General features: G+C 51.0%; 1 protein-coding gene across 2 annotated transcripts in view; it reads right to left on the reverse strand.

Moving 5' to 3' along the window:
• The window catches only part of GNAS (GNAS complex locus), a 2205902-nt gene that overhangs the window by 775591 nt on the left and 1414946 nt on the right, over window positions 1–15365 (reverse strand). The gene's annotated exons all lie outside the window — the stretch shown is intronic.

Raw genomic sequence — 15365 nt, forward strand, 5'->3', positions numbered from 1 at the left:
TAGTCACTACAATGAGTAACTTTACTCATATGTCCTGTCACCTTCCCTCCATCTTTGGGGCAATTCCACAGAACAAGAACATAAGGTGGAGCTGTGACAACCTGCAGCATATCTATAATGAAGTGAAAAGGTTCTTCAGAACCACATGACCAAACACTTGCATCTGGAGCTGGTGTCCAGTAAGTAGTGATTACAGAAGTCAGACTGAGTGGCGCAAGGAGCCGCCTTGGTGACGGTCGTATGAGACACACCTCGTGAAGCCTCCTGCTGTCGACTTGCGTCGGGTGAGGCAAGGCACCGAAGGCAAGTGAAGTAAGAATTGAAAAAACAAACTGGGAGCAAGCAGCAAGCTAAAACAGTCCGCACGCTGGCTGCCATTCTGACATCGTCTGTGCGGAAAGAGGGACTGAGGTGAGGCGCCAGAGCGCAGGGCCTCGGCGGGGTGTTCCCACGCCCGAGGCTGCACACTAAACTAAATTTAAAGGAGAAGCTCAATTTTTCACTGCCAAAGGTTCGGATACCATCCCCAGGTTGGGGACAACCCATAAGGTTGGAGGAACGGGGGAGGGACATAGGAGTATAACTTAGTATGTTTCTATGACAAATCCTTTCAGACTAGACTGACTAGGCTGACCAATGTGGAACTAATAGATCTCAAGAGCTGTGAGAAGCAGGAAGCCACAATGGAGGTCAATGTGTGTTCAACTAAAACATCCACGAGCGTGACTGACATGAAACTACAACAGATGTATTTATGTCCAAAGTAGAAGCGAAAGAGTAGAGTACTTGATCTCCTGAGACAGACATTGAGGGCGTTTCTTTATCATCAGTAGTAGAACTATCAAGGGGATACAGAATTTGGAAGAATAAACAAGGGTATTGTAATTTGTGATACAAATTATTGAAACTACTCCGGGTTCCTGAATGTTCATCAGAATAGCAGGATTAGCCTGTGATAAACTCCAAATATGAGGAGAAACTGAGGGCTAGCAGACTATTACCTACCAGGGCTTGCAAAATCTACAAGCCCACTTGCATTGGCGAGGAGATTTTATGAAGGACGAATACCATTTGCATGGTACTAGACCTTGCTGTCAAGTATGGGGAGCTTTGAAACATTTGACACACTGCAAACAAAATTTACTTGCAGTACATGGCAAATAAATGTTTGTGTGCATGGCTGGCCTTTCAGTGGAAGCACTGTGCAAAATATGAAGTGTACCTATGGTGACAGGCACAGTTTTGCAGAAAACACTGGTAAACATGTCTCCAGTCACCATTGGGCAAGTGCATTTCTCTTAGGTCGAGAATGTACACAAAGGAACTCGCCCTGCAGGTCCAATGGGATTTTTAAGATTTTGGAAGGCCAGCCTACCCTAGTGTTTCGACTAGCTCCACAGGAGACAAAGGAGGGCTTTAAATCACATTCTTTAAGAGTCAGATTTGTTTAAGGATTCACAATGAAAGGAAACTGGCAACCCCTTTGAAACTTACCAGGGAAGACACCCAAGTAAACTTAGTTTCCTCAGAAGGCTTTGTAAAAGAAGAAAACAAGGAGGTGCTTTGATATACCATCTTTCATGTATTTTTCTATAACTTTCATTATTGAAGGCCTTTGATAATGTGGGGAAAACTTGAAGCAAATGGATGCCCAAATGAAGACCTAAAAGCAATAAAAGAACTGTATTCGGGCACATCAATGAAGGTTAAAATAGATTAAAGTGGCAACTTATCCAGGGATATCGAAACACAAAAAGGACTAAAACAAGGATGCCCATTAGCTGCTACCTTGTTTAGCTACTACATCGAAGACATGAAAAAGATCCCAGATAAGATCTTGTTTTCACCCAAAATAAAAGGGACGGAATGAGTATCCCGATGATGTAATTCTCCTAGACCAAACGAAAATCGGTCTACAAAAGGTCCCTAAATCTGTTGGAGAAATATATAATAAATAAAGGCCTGAAAATAAACACTATAAAATATGAAATCATGGTTCTGGCCAATCGTAGATGGAAAAACAAATCAACAAGAAAGTTGGACTTTGGATGGGAAACTAAAACCAGTAAAAGCTTTAAAATATCGGAGTCCAGATAAGCACGCTACAAAGTGAAAAGGCGTGGACGGACACGGATTGAAGGCAAAAAGATTTGCACCCAAGGAAGGACCATAAATAAAAGATATGGGAAATTTTCACTAACACCGATAGCCTTTCACAAGTAAAGAACAAGTTAATCGCTTACCTGGTAACGTTCTTTCGATGGGATGATCCGACGACGTATTCCGTATCTATGACAGTAATCACCAAAGCTGTGCTGCTTCGGAAAATCGTCGGCGTCCTGCGTCGATGATGTAGATATGCCGCCCTCGAGGACCTCCTCCGACGTCACTGGATGTTATAAGTAGGACGCACGACGCCCGTAGCCTCAGTTGTAGTTTTTTCCCCCAGAACGTGTGGAACCAGTCGTCTGACACACAAAGGCTTGCGGAAACGTAAGCTGCAATCGCATAAGAAATTCTTAAGCGGGAAAGGTAGGGAGAGAGCGATATGGAATACGTCGTCGGACCATCCCATCGAAAGAACGTTACCAGATAATAGAGTAACTTGTTCTTCGAGGGGAATGGGTCCTCCGACGTATTCCATATCTATGACAGACTCGCAAAGCAGTACCAATTCAAGGAGGTGGGAAAAGAATTTAGAAAACAGAAATTTAGAATGCCCAATCAAGTTGCGGAGTAAAGGACCGCCTGGCCAAAGGCCAGATCCTGCCCACGGATGGAATCGAGGGAGTAGTGACGTACAAAAGTATGTACCGAAGCCCAGGTGGGTGCATCACAGATGCTACGAATAGGAACCCCACTCTGTAGGGCAGTAGAGGCAGTCATACCCGTGGTAGAATGGGCCCCTTAAGCCGACTGGTGGGTCCTTATCCGCCAAGCGGTAACACTCAAGAGATAGCCAAAATAATCCAGCGAGACAGTCTGTTTCGTCACAGCTTGTCCCAAAAACTTTCCAGCATAACCAATGAAGAGTTGATCGTCCACTCTGACCCTGGATATGAGTGAAATATAAAAGCTTAACACTCTCCTAGGATCAAGCCTATGGAGCCTCTCCTCTTCCTTACCAGGATGTGGAGGAGGATAAAACGCCAGAAGAACAACCTTCTGGCTTAAATGAAATTCCGACACCACCTTCGGAAGAAAGGAAGGACGAACTAAGGACAACCCTGTCCTTATGAAACACAGTGAAGGGTGGCTTAATTGAAAGTGCCTGTAACTCACTCACTCTGCAAGCAGAAGTGACCGCAACCAAAAACACAGTTTTAAGAGTTAACAGTCTCAAAGGGCATAAATGCAAAGGCTCAAACGGAGCACCCATCAAAAACTTGATAAGGTCCAAATCCCAACCGGGCACCAGGAAAGGTGTCGGAGGGAACACATTAGTGAGCCCTTTCAGAAACTGAGAAATTAAAGGAATTTTAAAATACGAACACTCTTCAGACGAGCGCTTAAATATGGACAACGCTGCCAGGTAACCTTTAACGGTACCCACTTGCAGGCCCCTGTGGGCCAAAGAAAGCAAAAAAGACAGAACCATGGGAATGTCGCATGCAAAAGGATCTACATTCTTAACCCTGCACCAGTCGCAGAATTTACGGGAACGGTACAAGGACTTTGTTGCTGGCCGTCTGGCCGAGAGCAACACCTCCATGTTAGGCAGAAACCTGTGCAGTTCCCTTAGGGACCACTGCAAAAGGCTTAGGACTACAGGTGTTGGCAGTAAACCCAATTGGTAGCAGTCTGTACCACCCAGATTTACCTAGTAGCTGTGGCTGAGCAGCCAGACTTCTCTCAAGAGGAGTTAGACATTATATAGAGTATACAAAATAGGTACAAAGATACAGTAGCACAAGCAAACACTGACCAGAGCTTTGGTATCAAAGTATATAATTATTTATTTAAAACACACTTGTGAAGATACACTAACACTAATATGGCAAGCAAGTTCAAACACAGTCACTATCAATATATATACATCCCTGATTACTTATTGAACAAGTGTTAGTTAAAACACCACTTATTTTCAGACAGAGGTGAGCGCTTAACCTAAGATGGCACTCCAATAAGTTAGTTTAAATGGGAGGGAAAAAGGCAGAATTAGGATATTACACAATACCAACACTTTCAGAGAACCAGAGCAAGTCAGAAAAGGCAGTCTCCTGAGGAGCAAGAAAGTCATAGGCCAGGCCCACTCTTGGAGAGAGAAAGGTGGAATGTGTCCAAGATCACACAGTTGAATAGTACTTTAAAGAGTCGTTGCAGATAGTTCAAAAAGGGTTGGATCAGTTCAGGAAAAGTTAGTTAGCAGGTCCCAAGTCACCCCAGGATAGAATCAAGGATTTACGGGACACCTTGATCAGTCTGTTGCAAGGGAGACCAGGCAGGACACAGTACCTGAAATGGCGAGAAAGCTCCAGCGGGGGCAGTTGTTCCTGGCAGCGGATGCAAGTCGGTGCTTCGTCCAGGGGAAGAGAAGATTGCGACGTGGAGGAAAAGAAAGCTTGAGGTCGCTGCACTGCCAGGGAAGAAACCAGCCGCAGAGTTTCCCGGTTAAAAGGTACTACCCTTTTATTCGCAGTAGTGGTGAAGCGTGGCTATCCGGCCGCCGGGGTGCTTGACATGGGCGATTCGACCAAGTGACGATCCAGGAAGGCGAAAAGAGGGCGAACTGGTTATCCCCACCAGTTTAGAGGAAGAAGACTCTCCGGGATGAAGATCTTATCTGTCGTTGGGAAGTGGTGAGACGGTTCGTCAGGGCTCCACCGGTGGTGTCGTCGTTGCAGGTCGGCTCAGCTTCTCCCTCTTCAGATTCTTTGGTCCTGTGGAGACTTCTCAAGTTCCATTCCCCAAAGCCCTGCTTTTACGCAGAAAACCCCCATTCATCAGTCCTAGCTGTCACTCAAACATGCTAAGTGGTGAGCCGGGCGGCTCACCACTGGGCCAATCACACAAGAGTGCGACTTGAGTTGCCGAGGCAACTCAGTCCAGGGTGCCTAAACACCCCCCCCTCTCACACATCCTGTAGACCCAGACAGAGTGGCACCACTTTTGGAGGCTTCTGTGCAGAAGCCTGCCAAAAAGTGGAACAAAGGGCTCGACTTGGGTTGGAGTTACAGAGGCGAACACAAACGCCATTTTAAAACCGAGTCCTGGCAAAAAGACCCAACCGGGGAATAAATATTAAATAACCCAGAGGTATCTTTAACATTGCACCAAAAAAGTGGTGCGTTTAAAATGAATGGGAAAATCCCATAGGAAATATTCCGGTGGAATATTTCGCGTGGTAACCACTGCCACCAGCCAGAAACTCGACGAGGGGGGACTGCACAGTGCCCCCTCGAAAAACAGACCCAGGGGCAATCTAGTTACCCCTACCAGTACTTCCACAATATGATGGTTTGTACTGGTTCTATTCACAATTTAAGACTAGTCAAGTGAATGGTGACTTTACATGCTCTGGGAGACAATAGTCAGTCCCAGGGTATGGCGTCTATGTTTGGGGGGTCACTATGACACCCCTGTGTTACTGCCCTGAGGGTGCTGTGTAACACACTTACCAAAAACACATGAAAACCTATGGAGTAAAAGAACCCATAGCCCATAAACATCACAAAGTCAAAGGATATCTCAAATCATGTCTACGAATGGGAGAAAAAGAGTCTCACTCTAAGCAGGAGAAAAAAATAAACCCCAAAAATCCAGCAAAGCTGCTGGGGGACTCGCTAGGTTTGGGAAATTAGCCTCAACAGAGAATTCTCCCTAACACTCCATCACGTCTTCAGGGAGGACCCAATCCATATACCTCAACCTTTCAGAAACCAAGCGTGAAGGTTGAGGGGTCTGACCTCTGGATGGAGAACCCGACCCCCCCCCCTCCCGTGAGAGCAGATCGTCTTGGTAGGGAAGACGACGTGGAGGGCAGATAGACAAGTCGAGAAGGTCCGGGTACCACGTCCTCCGGGCCCACGCCGGAGCAATGAGGATCATCCGGGAACCGAACCTCTGTGACCTCCACAGTACTTGCGGGATGACGGGGACTGGAGGAAACACGTACAGCAATGAGAATGACCACTCCACCACAAACGCGTCTCCTAAGGCTCCTTTTGGAGGAAATTCCCACGAGCAGAACCTCTCGCACTTCCGGTTGACACTGAAGGTGAAGAGATCCACTTGAGGGGGTCCCTCACATGGCGAAGATCTCCAAGAGAATCTCCTGAGCCAACTCCCACTCGTGAGAGATCGCGCTCTGCCTGCTCAGAGCGTCCGCCGTCTCGTTCTCGTGTCCGGCCAGTTGAACTGCCGAGATCGAAACTTCCTGCTGGATTGCCCAGAACCAGAGCTGCATCGCCTCCCTGCACAGAGGAAGTGACCCTGCCCCCCCCCCTTTTTGTTGAGGTATTGCATGGCCACCGTGTTGTCCATCAGGATCAGGACATTCTTCCCTCGCACAGTCGGCAGGAAAGCCTTCAGGGCTAGCCTGACGGCCTTCAGCGCCAACAGATTAATATGGCGTCTGGACTCCAACAGAGACCAACGACCGCTGACTGTCAACTCGTTGGCATGAGCTCCCCATCCCGTGAGGGATGCGTCCGTCATGATCGTCACCTCCGGCCAGGGTAGCCAAAACGGAGCCCCCTTCATCAGATTGTCTTCGACGGCCCACCACAGAAGGTCCTGGGTGACCGAGGACGGCACCTGAACTGGGTCCGACAACCTGCCGGAGGACTGAGACCACTGGAGCTTGAGTGCCCATTGCAAAGATCTCATCCGCAACCTGGCATCTGGCACCAGAATAATGCAGGATGCCATGAGGCCGAGCAATCTCAAGAACTCGAACGCTGGGAGACTCTGGACAGCCTGAAACTTGTGCACCATCTGCTGAATGTGATAAGCCCTCACCTGGGGAGGAAAATACTGCCCCAGGGATGTGTCGAGCACTGCTCCGATGTACTGGAGCCTCTGAGTTGGTGTCAAATGGGACTTCTTTAAGTTGAGGGAGAAGCCCAGCTTGTGGAGGGAGTGGCCGGTGACTGACAGATGATCCAGGACTTGCTCGGGAGAGCGCGCCCTGATCAACCAATCGTCCAGGTAGGGGTAGACATGAATCTCCCCTTTCCTGAGGTGCGCTGCCACCACTACCATGAGCTTGGTGAAGACCCTCGGGGCGGAGGTCAATCCGAACGGCAGGACCCAAAACTGAAAGTGCGAGTCGCCAACCGCGAACCTCAGGTACTTTTTGTGCTTTGGATGTATCGGCACATGAAAATAAGCGTCCTTGAGGTCAAGAGACACCAACCAGTCCTGAAGTTGAAGGGCCTGGAGGACTTGAGAGAGAGTAACCATCTTGAACATGTTCTTCCTGAGGAGTTTGTTCAAACCGTGCAAGTCCATGATGGGTCGCAATCCCCAGTCTTTCTTGGAAATCAAAAAATAAGGGGAATTCCATCCCATGTTCCTCTGCGCTACAGGCACCAGTTCTATGGCGCCTTTCTCCAGCAGGGATTGAATTTCCTGCGCAAGGAGCGGATGCGGACTCTTCAAAGAGATTCCCCGGTGGATTGTCTTGAGGCATCTGCCGGAAAGGAAGACAGTAGCCGTGGGTTATGATCTCCAGAACCCACACATCTGAAGTAATGGCGCGCCACTCTGCAAGATGCTACGCCAGCCTTCCCCCAACCGGCGAACCATGAGACATGGCCTCATGACTGAGCTGAAGTGGCTGCGGTGTTGTCTGAGGGCAAAGAGGCAACAGCCCGAGCGGCCGTGGCACCTTGAGTACCTTGCTTTCCACCTCTTGCACTCCTACGGTGGCCCCTTTGACTGGCAGCTCCTCTCGCTTTACCAAAGGACGAGTAATAACGAAAGGAACCTCCCCTCCATTGCTGTCCCCTTGGACGAAAAGGGGGAGGTTGGCGAACTGCAGCGCCCAACGACTTTGCTGCAGCTTTGGAGGTCTGCAACCTCTCAAGGCTCTCGTCAGCCTTGCTGCCAAAAAGATGTTCCCCGTCAAAGGGCATGTTGAGGAGCCGGGCCTGCACATCAGGAGCAAACCCTGACATCCGCAACCACGCAAACCTGCGTATCACGGTGCTCGCCGGCATGGACTGGCTGACGCAATCTGCCATGTCCAAACCCGACTGAACGGCCTCACACATGGCGTCCTTACCATCCTGACCCATGGCAAGGAAACCATCCCGTTCATCCCCTTCGGGAATATGTTCAGCCGCTAAGGAAACAGTTCCACAGAGTGTGCGTGAAACGTGACTAGGCACATACGGAGTTGGCTGCCTGAAGCGCCATACCCCCCTGACGAAAACACTTTCTTCGCCCAGCCGTCAAAACGCTTGTCGAACCTATCAGGAGGGATGGTAGGATACGACGCCTGCTTTGCTGGGGCCGTAGCCGCCTGCACCACTAAACTCTCCGGAGTGGGGTGCTTGGTCAAGTAGCAGGGGTCGATGCTGGCTGGGTGGTATTTTCGCGGCAAAGACTTGCCCACTGCCAGGAGACTCTCCGGAGCAGTCCAAGCCGCCGCCACCACCCTCTGTAGAGCCATATGGAACGGCAGTACCGGGTCAGTTGGTGGACCTTGGTCGAGGATATCCGTAAGGTCATCCTGAAGAAAATCCCCTGGGGGAACAGACCAACCCAAGTACTCGTGACCCTGGACATAAAGCGCTGGTACGAGGAGTCGGCATGAGTGCCAGGCTCAGGCCTACAAAACCACCTCCGGAGAGGTGTCCAGCCCACTAGCATTGTGCAGGGATTGCCTCAAATCTCTAATCTGGCTATAGCCCGAGAAAATTTCGTCCGGTACCGTATCCAGAACCATGCCATCATCGGAGCTCTCATCCACCTCCGAAATAAACTCAAGCTGGTGGAAAGAAGGCATAGAATGCAGAACAAAGCCATGGTTGGCCTTTGCCAGAGCCTTTCTAGGCGGTTCCACCGAGCCCCGGGGAACACCTGTCGAAACAGCCTTCGAAAGGCATCAAGTGAATCGGCGTGGACGCCGAACGCGGCGCCGACAGCATCAATGGCGCCGACACAGTCCTCGAGGCCGGGGCCCCGAGCGTGTCCCTCGACAGCCTGGGCGCCGATGGCGTCGACAACTTCTTTGAAGGCGGGGCCTCGAAAGAGTCAGTCGACGACCTCAGCGCCACCGGCGTCAACGTCTTCCTTGAAGACACCACAGGTTCACACGGTCTCAAGCGCGTCGAGGACCGGGACCTGGAACGGGCATGCCGAGAACGATTCCCCTTGTCCGAGCGGGACCTTTCCCGCGAATCGTGACGACAAAGGCGTACGAGCGGCGTCTCTCGACCGATCCCGACCGACCCCACTCTGAGGCGCGGACGGACCAGTGCCCTTCGATTCGAAAAATCGCCAACATTTTCTTCCCGAAGGAAGCCCATTCCTCCGGTGTCGCGTGCTTTGTGGGGTAAGCGACCCGCCGACAGGCAGAGTCCTCGGAAGAGGACAGGGAAGGCGACCGATGACGGCGCTTCCGGGAGTGCCTCGAAGAGGCAGAGGAGCGCCGGGACCGACTCCAGGACCGAGACCCACTGGACTTCCGACGACGACACGGAGAGTCGCCTCTCGAATCGTCGGTCGAAAGCCCTGCAGACCTCGACTTCCATAGTTTAGACACCTTTCCTACAGATAACTTCGTCTTGCGCTCCCGCAAGGCTTTTGACGTGAGCGACTGGCAGTCGACAGTCATCCGTGTCATGGGCCTCCCCGAGGCACCAGAGGCAGGCGTCGTGCGAGTCCGTAACCAACATCTTGGACCCATAGTCCCCGCACTTCTTAAAGCCTGGACGCGGTGTGGAAGACGAGGTAGACATATTCATGAAGAAAGACTTCACAATACGAAACAGGTTCCAAAACCGAGAAAGAACAGGAACTGCAAAGAGTCGAGGCGCGCCAAGAACGCCGAAGCGAACACGTTCGCGGAAAAAACGGAACTGAGGCTACGGGCGTCGTGCGTCCTACTTATAACATCAAGTGCCGTCGGAGGAGGTCCTCGAGGACGGCGTAACAACGTCGACGCAGGAGCCAAAGATTTTCCAAAGCAACACAGCTGTGGTGATTACTGTCATAGATATGGAATACGTCGGAGGACCCAATCCCTCGAGAAGCTTCTTCTGCACTGGTGTATGGCGGAGAAACTGGACTTGGAATAAACCCAGAGATGGGGAGCTTATTAGGACATTTTTGGAAGCAAATTCTACAACTACCAAAATCAATTCCAATAGCCATAATTCGCCAAGAATTGGGATTAACATCATTCTATGCCCAAATTACCTGGAATAAGTTGAGACTCTATAGAAAAGCAATTGTGAATGATTTGCCCTCCACAATTTAGAGTCCTATTAATGTTTGAACCGGGCAATAAAGAGAGCATCCTTAAGAAATGGAAATTGGAATGCGACGCAGTCCTGGGAAAGTTTGGAAATTCAACAGACACCTTGATCAAAAACCCAATGCTAATAAAGAAAAATGTGTGAGCAGACGATTGGCAGAAATCTGAAGAGGCAAGATCTAAATCTAAGACACATACTCTTCTAGAAACTGAATGCAGAATGATGAATGTGCTCCCCATGTATCTGAAGAGATTTCCACATGCCAAGCAACGAGATGTACTGCTAAGATTCAGATTCAGATTAAATGTGCTGCACAATAAAACCACACAGCAAAGTTATGGGAAACATCAAAACTGCACATACTGCCGACTTTGCAAATCAGAAAGTGAAACACTAAAACATTAATTCTTGTCCATCCAAATCTACATGACCAAATTAAAGACTTGGGTTGGGAGTCCTAGAGGCCGAGCACTGGTGGAAATCGATATATGATTGCCAAAATGCAAAAACAAATTTCGTCACTGCAAAGTTTCTAGAGGCTGTATTGGAAAAATTGAAAGAAAAGGGAAAGACTTTTTGCGAAAGATTAAGACGAGTAACTTACAAAAGAAATGCCTGTAGAAACATTTGTAGAAAGGCATGTTCTTCAATTCATTTCTTTTCTTTCATTTTAGTTCATTTAATGGATGCAAATGGTGAAACGTTTATTACAAACTGTATACACTAAATAAAATAAAAGAAATCCAAATAAATACTGAAACCCTCCATGATCCTCAGTCTGAAGGGCAGATGTGGTTTTAGTCCTTTAAGTGCACTGTAGAAACTACACCTTACCAGGTGCTCAGACTGGATTGGCTCCAAGACAGAAGCATTCCTCTGCAGTTCTTTAAAAACCCCATTTGGAGTCAGTATGACTTGCTAATAAAGTTCTGAGTTCTTGTGTCTCAGCACTGTTCCTCTTAAAGGTACTTGCAAATGCATGCTCCTAGGTGCATAACACTGCTCAGCCAATGTATGGTCGCTAAATAAGGCCTGCAAGCATTGCCCTGGTGTAGGTGGCCACTGCCAACACAGTAAGCGAATAAAGAAATCAATGTTACACTAGCTCAATGTATTGCTTCCTCCAACTAACTTTATAATCTCAAGCAGGCAGTGGAAAGAACAAGTTACTTACCTGTAACTGTTCTCCAGCATGTGTCTGACAGATTCACATGCTCATGAATATTCCCCGTCGTCAGTCTGGGAATCCTCGGTAAAGAAAAAAAATCAGGTAAGTAACTTGTTCCTTCTCCAGCATGGGGTCTGGCATGGATTCACATGCTCATGAATAAAGGAATACATAGCAGTATACACATGCACAACTACGGGAGGTGGCAACAGGCTCAACATTAAGCAATACAACAACAACATTAAGCATCTCTTACCTCCTCACCAGGCTCACCTTAAGCGAACAGGTTGCGCAGCACTGCTTGGCCGACCCTGGACTCCTCCCTGGAGTCCCGATCGACGCAGTAGAATCTTGTGAAGGTGTGTGGCGACCTCCACGTAGCAGCCCTGCAGATGTCCAGCAGGGGCACACCAGACAGGAACGCCGTGGTAGCAGCGATCGCTCTGGTCAAATGGGCTCTCGGACGGCCGGGCAGCGGTCGGTTTGCCAACCGGTGACGGTGCATGATGCAGCCAGAGAGCCATCTGGAAATGGAAGTCTTCGAGAGAGCCTTCCCTTGATTAACAGACCCAAAGTTCACAAATAGTTGTGACGTCTTCCGAAAACTCTTCGTGCGGTCCACGTAGCACTTCAGCGCTCTAGCTACATCCAGCGAGTGCAAATTCCTCTCGGCCGGCGTCGAAGGTGACGGGAAGAAAACTGGTAACACCAAAGGTTCGTTGAGGTGGAAGTCCGTCGGCACCTTGGGCATGAAGGAGGGGTACGTCCTCAGCACCACCCTCGTGTCATGAAAAGTCAAGTATGGAGGCTTGCAAGATGGGGCCTGGATCTCTCACACTCGTCGTGCGGAGGTGATGGCCACGAGGAACGCCGTCTTCCATGACAGGAATTTCAAAGGCGCCGAATGCATAGGCTCGAATGGGTCCCCCATGAGCCTGGTCAGCACCACATTAAGCTCCCACGCCGGGGCAGGAGCCTTCACCGGCGGGAATGATCGGAATAGTCCCTTCATAAATTCCTTCACCAGGCGATGAGACCACGAGGACGCCCGTCCCGTAGTCGTTATATCGGGAGATGGCAGCCAGATGTATTTTGATGAAGGCGTGAGCCAGTACAGCTTTGGCCAGTGACAGTGGGTACGGCAGTACTTGAGGGGTCGTAATCCGCAGAGGGTTAATCTTCTGTGCACGGCACCAGACAGAGAACCTCTTCCATTTATGACCGTAACAGTTGAGGACGCCCTGGCCTTTGCAAGAACCTCTCTGCAATCAGCCGGTATATCGTACCCTCCAAACTCTAGTGCTGCAGGAGCCAGGCCTGCAAGTTCAGCGACTGTGGGTCTTCACGGAGAATGGCGCCTCCTTCTCTGGAGAGAAGATCCGCGTCTGCCGGCAGCTTGACTGGTGGGGACGTTGACAAGTCCAGAAGGTCCGGGAACCAGATCTGCCTCGGCCACGCCGGTGCGACGAGGATCATCCTGCACCTGGACTTCTTGAGCTGGTTGATGAGGCGGAGCGGCAACGGAGGGAACGCATATAGAAACAGGCTGTCCCAGGGGAACGAGAAAGCATCGCCCATGCTCCTCGGCTGTGGGAACCTGCTGGCGAAACTCTGGCACTTGGAGTTCGTCGCCGTCGCGAACAGGTCGATCTGGGGTTTGCACCATCATTGGAAGAGTCGATCCACTTGATCCTGGCGCAGTTCCCACTCGTGGCACGAGCACAACTCCCTGCTGAGTGAGTCGGCGATGGTGTTCTTTATTCCTGCCAAGTGGAAGGGAACCAGAAACATCCCCTGGGCGACGGCCCAGGGCCACAGATCCTGGGCCTCCTTAGATAGGGCTGGGGATCTGGTGCCCCCTTGCTTCCGTATGTAGAACATCGTGGTGGTGTTGTCGGTGAAGATCCTCACCACCTTGTCCTTGAGGGACGGAAGGAACGACTTGAGAGCCCAGAACACTGCTCGGAGCTCCAGAATGTTGATGTGGAGAGACCTCTCCTCCGGGAGCCAAAGGCCTCTTGCGTGGAGATCTCCGGTTTGGGCCCCCCCAACCCTCCAGCGAGGCATCCGTCGTCTCCGACTCCTGAAACACCGGGCTTTGAAAGTCTGTGCCTGTAGTGAGGTGAGCACGGGTGCCCCACCATAGGATCGCCTGACGGAACTCCTCGTCGAGAAGGATCCGGTCCTCGAAACAGCCCGTCGCCTGAAACCACCGGGCGTCGAGAAACTCCTATAGCGGACGCATCCGAAGTCTGCAAAGGGGTACAAGATAGATGCATGAGGACATCATCCGGAGAAGGGACTTGATGGATCTCACCCGCGCCACGTCCGTGGCTAACAGGCGCTGCACCTTGCCCAGGATGGTCTTGGTCCTCTCCTCTGAAGGGGAGGCCAATTGCCCCACTGTATCGAGCTTCGCTCCCAGAAACAGTGCTACTTGCAATGGAACCAGGTGGGATTTGGGGTAGTTGATGGCGAACCCCAGCTCCGTAAGCAACGGACGATCCTCGCCGTGTGTTCGACGGCGAGTTCCCTTGTCCTTGCCCGGATTAGCCAGTCGTCCAGGTAGGGGTAGACGTGGATCCCCTGCAGGCGCAGCCGTGCCGCCACTGGGTCCAGGCACTTAGTGAAAACCCTGGGTGCCGACTTTAATCCGAACGGTAGGGCTCTGAATTGGTAGTGGCGTCCCTGAACCACGAACCTGAGGAACTTCCTGTGCCTTTTTAAAATGGGGATGTGGAAGTAAGCATCCTCCAGGTCCAACGACGATAGGAAGTCGCCTTCCTCCAGCTGTCCCAGCATGTGCTGGAGGGTGACCATCCTGAATTTCTGCGCCTTGATGTATTTGTTTTACCGACGCAGGTCCAGGATGGGGCGCCAACCACCTGTCTTCTTTCTGACGAAGTACCTTGAGTACACTCCGGAGCCCCGGAGCCTTCTGGGGACGAGCTCGATTGCACCTTTCTTGAGCATCGCCCTTACCTCCAACAGCAGTTGAGGGACGCGATTCTCCTTCCTGGCCACGGGAGGAATGCGAGGGCACTTCTTTTGGAATTCCAGCGAGTGCCCGTTGGGCAGGGTGTCCAACACCCAACTGTCGGTGGAGATGGACTCCCACACGCTGACAAACTTCGTCAGCCGGCCTCCCACCGGGGGTCCCAACAACACGGCCGGGTCAGTCTTACTTGGAGGCGGCCTTGCCGCCTTGGCCTCCTTGGCGACGACGGTGGTATCCCCCTTGCTTGCCGCAACCTCTGTAGGCCTCCTGGGAAGAGGAGCGGGCCGCCTGGCGGTAAGTGGAGGAGCCACCGCTGGATCCTTTGGAGGCACCCTGTCTGCCTCCGGAGCTCAGAAAGGGCCGCCGCTGTTGAAGCACCCTTAGGGCCCGGGCCGTCTCCGAGTCGGTCTTGATGGCCTGTAGAGACTCGTCCACCGCTTTACCAAAAAGGTTGTTGACGTCGAACGGCATGTCCAACACTCTGGTCTGGACGTCCTGGCGAAAGTCTGTCGCCTTGAGCCATCCTCGTCGCCGGAGGCAAACTCCGTTGCCCAGTTGGCGAAATCCGGTATCGGCAATGTCCACTGTCACTGTTATGGCGTGATTCGACGCCACCTCGCCTTCCTGCAGAATTTCTAGGGCCTCTGCCCTCTTGTCGTCAGATAGGAAGTCTAGCAGGGGAGCTATCTTGAACCAGAGCTCCCTGTCGTAGCGGGCCACGATCGCTAAGGCATTGGCCGCCTTAATCGTTGTCGCCGCCGACGAGATGACT

This window comes from Ambystoma mexicanum, chromosome 3p (genome assembly GCF_040938575.1).
Source record: "Ambystoma mexicanum isolate Mex_15411 chromosome 3p, UKY_AmexF1_1, whole genome shotgun sequence".
In the NCBI taxonomy this organism is placed as follows: domain Eukaryota; kingdom Metazoa; phylum Chordata; class Amphibia; order Caudata; family Ambystomatidae; genus Ambystoma; species Ambystoma mexicanum.